Raw genomic sequence first — 4,100 nt, 5'->3', positions numbered from 1 at the left:
GCGCCACCATGCCCAGCTAATGTTTTGTATTTTTAGTAGAGACGGGGCCAGTCACAAGAATCCACCCTCATGGACTCATTTTACCCTAATGACCCATTGAACACCCTGTCTCCAAGGACAGCCACATTCTGAGGGTCTGGTGATGACAGACGTCAACATGCAGATTTCTCAGGGACGTGATTCCACCTGTAACAGCATGTGTGCAACTCTGAACAGACCAAGGTCCGAGAACCTCTGAGATGTCCAAGAGCTGGTGCTGGAGGTATATGTCTAGGTTCACAGGGAGCACTGGGCTGGGGCTAGGACATGACGGTGCCTAGAGCCACAGAGGAGGGAGAGTTGAGCCAAGATGGAGGGTGGAGGGAGAAGGAGCCAGGACGAAACACACAGGAAACTCACAGGGAAAGGGGGGTGGCAGCTGTGACTGATGGGACACAGGAGACCCAGGGACAGCAGAGTCACAGGAGGGACCCAAGGAAGGGACTGCTTCATGGAAGCCAACATGCGGGCCATGCTGAATTGGTCTCTTTGGGGCAGGCCTCTTTCTCCCGGCCCTCATGCTAGTTCACGTCTTCCCCAAGATGGTGGGCATCCTGAGACAGGAACTTGGTTTTATCCAAGTCCCCAGCACTCACCCCAGGGGCCTGGCTCAAGAAAGGAATAAAAATTGAAATATAAAAATATTCATAGGGCTAGCACAGTGGCTCATGCCTGTAATCCCAGCACTTTGGGAGGCCAAGGTGGGAGGATCACCTGAGGTCGGGAGTTTGAGACCAGTCTGGCCAACATGGTGAAACCCTGTCTCTACTAAAAATACAAAAAATTAGCCAGGCATGATGGCGGGCACCTGTAATCCCAGCTGCTCTGGAAGCTGAGGCAGGAGAATCGCTTGAGCCCAGGGGAGGCAGAGGTTGCAGTGAGCCGAGATCATGCCATTGCACTCCAGCCTGAGCAGCAAAAATGAAACTGCATCTGAAAAAAAGAAAATTTGAAGGTTTTCTTAATCAGGTATAAATTTCTACTTTCATAAAATCAGCCTACTTTGTGGGAGTTAAAGATGGGTAAACATAGACTTTGATCATAAGAGGCTTACCCCCTGCCCAGCAAATGATTCTGAGCTGAAGTGAAACACCCAGACAGGCTGTTCTACTTGGAAGGTTTTTGGAGACGGAGTTTCACTCTTGTTACCCAGGCTGGAGTGCAATGGCGCGATCTCGGCTCACCGCAACCTCCGCCTCCTGGGTTCAGGCAATTCTCCTGCCTCAGCCTCCTGAGTAGCTGGGATTACAGGCACGCGCCACCATGCCCAGCTAATTTTTTGTATTTTTTTTTTAGTAGAGACGGGGTTTCACCATGTTGACCAGGATGGTCTCCATCTCTTGACCTCGTGATCCACCCGCCTCGGCCTCCCAAAGTGCTGGGATTACAGGCTTGAGCCACCGCGCCCGGCTTGGAAGGTTAAAAAAAAAAAAAAAAAGGAAAAGAAAAAGACCTAACCCAGCCTGTGCTCACTGTGCCTTTCTTTGGCTTTTAAACACTGATTGGTCGAAGTGAATGATGTTTTCCAGATGCTTTCATCTCCTCCAGCCTGGAGGCCAGCTGGCCAGCTGGGTCCCCACCGCAGGCCCCCCTTTCAGTCCAGCCTCCTGTGCAGCCAGGCGGCCCTCCCCGGCCCAGCTTCCATCCCGCTTTGCTTCTGCTGTGTGGCTGCGGCCTCGCTTCCTGCATAGAGGAGGCCTGGGCCGATGGTCCCCGTGGACCCTTCTGGCTCTAACATTCTACAGCTGTGTGCCTCCTGGGTTTACGGTGCCTCAGAATCAAAGTCAGGCATTCGAGGACCCCCCCCCCGGGGGTTAGCAGTCATGATATGATGTCTTTTATTTGAAAAGTGCTTCATAATCCTCAGAGACACTCCCTTCCACATCTGTCCCGAGCTGCCTGCCTGGCCCCACCTCCTTGAACGCTGGTGCTATTTCTGGTCCTACTGCCTTGATAAACCCACTCCTGGCAATGTGTACCCCACACTTGCTCTGCCACTGAGCTGCCGTCCTGGGTCTCCTCCACCCCCTGGCATTCAGCTCACATTGGCTTGAATTGAGAGATAGCTTTCTTCTCTTAGAATAAATCTCCTTCTGCCTGGGTGCAGTGGCTCACACCTGTAATCCCAGCACTTTGTGAGGCCAGGGTGAGCGGATCACTTGAGCCCAGGAGTTCAAGACCAGCCTGGGCAACGTGGCAAAAACCTGTCTCTACAAAAATACAAAAATTAGCTAGGCTTGGTGGCATGGCATGAGCCTGTGGTCCCAGCTATGGCAGGAGTGGCTGGGACACAGGGTACCAAGTCCTTAGGCTACACACAGCTCAGGGACCCTGGGCCTGGCCTGTGAAACTACTTTTTCATCCTCGGCCTCTGGGCCTGTGATGGGAGGGGCTGCTGTGAAGACCTCTGACATGCCCTGGAGACATTTTCACAATTGTCTTAGGGATTCACAATCAGCTTCTCATCACTTATGCAAATTTTTGCAGCCTGCTTGAATTTCTCCTTAGAAAATGGGATTTTCTTTTCTATCACCTCAGGATGCATATTTTGTGAACTTTTATACTCTGCTTCCCTTTTAAAATGAATGCTTTTAACAGTGCTCAAGTCACCTCTGGAATGCTTTGCTGCTTAGAAATTTCTTCTGCTAGATACCTTAAATCATCTCCCTCAAGTTCAAACTTCCGCAAATATCTAGGGCAGGGGCAAAATGCTGCCAGCCTCTTTGCTAAAGCATAACATGGGTCACCTTTGCTCCAGTTCCCAGCAAGTTCCTCATCTCCATCTGCGGCCACCTCAGCCTGGACCTTCCATATCGCTCTCACTATTTTGGGCAAAGCCATTCAACAAGTCTCTAGGAAGTTCCAAACTCTCCCACGTTTTCCTGTCTTCTTCTGAGCCCTCCGAGCTGTTCCAGCCTCTGCCTGTTACCCAGTTGCAAAGCTGCTTCCACATTCTCGGGTTATCTTTTCAGCAACGCCCCACTCTGCTGGTATCAATTTACTATATTAGTCCGTTTTCACGCCGCTGATAAAGACATACCTGAAACTGGGCAATTCATAAAAGAAAGAGGTTTCATTGGACTTACAGTTCCACGTGGCTGGGGAAGCCTCACCACCACGGTGCAAGGCAAGGAGGAGCAAGTCCTGTCTTACATGGATGGCAGCAGGCAAAGGCAGAATGAGGAAGACGCAACAGCGGAGACCCCTGATAAAGCCGTCTGGTCTCCTGAGACTTATTCACTACCATGAGAACAGCATGGGGGAAACAGCCGCCATGATTCAGTTATCTCCCACTGCAACCCTCCCACGACACGTGGGAATCATGGGAGTACAATTCTGGATGAGATCTGGGTGGGGACACAGAGCCGAGCCTCATCAGACGGAAAAAGTCACATCATGCAAATGTTAATCAAAGGAAAGGAGGTGGCTCTATTGATACCAGATAAAGTGTGCTTCAGAGCAAAGAAAATTACCAGACACAGAGAGGACATTGGCTAATGATAAAAGAGCCAATCCACCAAGAAGACATAGTCATCCTAAATGTGTAAGCCTCAAAGAACAGAGGTGCAAAATATGAGAAAGAAAAACTTAGAGCACTGAAAGGACAGGGTGGGGTGCAGTAGCTCACACCTGTAATCCCAGCACTTTGGGAGGCCGAGGTGGGTGGATCATCTGAGGTCAGGAGTTCAAGATCAGCCTGGCCAACGTGGCAAAATCCCATTTCTACTAAAAATACAAAAAATTAGCCGGGCATGGGGGCACATGCCTGTAATGCCAGCTACTCGGGAAGCTGAGGTAGGAGAATCACTTGAACCTGAAAGGCGGAGATTGTGGTGAGTTGAGACTGTGCCATTGCCCTCCAGCCTGGGCAACAAGAGCGAAAGTCTATCACAAACGAACAAACAAAAGACATCAGATCTGGTGAAAACTCCTTTATAATCATGAGAACAGCATGAGAGAAACCGGCCCCATGATCCATCACCTTCCTCCCTCAACACCTGGGGATTACAGATCCCTCCCGCAACATGTGGGGATTGCTGTAAGGCCAGTTGGCTCGCAGG

Source organism: Cebus imitator, unplaced genomic scaffold (genome assembly GCF_001604975.1).
Source record: "Cebus imitator isolate Cc_AM_T3 unplaced genomic scaffold, Cebus_imitator-1.0 Scaffold59, whole genome shotgun sequence".
Classification (NCBI taxonomy): Eukaryota; Metazoa; Chordata; class Mammalia; order Primates; family Cebidae; genus Cebus; species Cebus imitator.
This window is presented reverse-complemented; position numbering follows the sequence as displayed.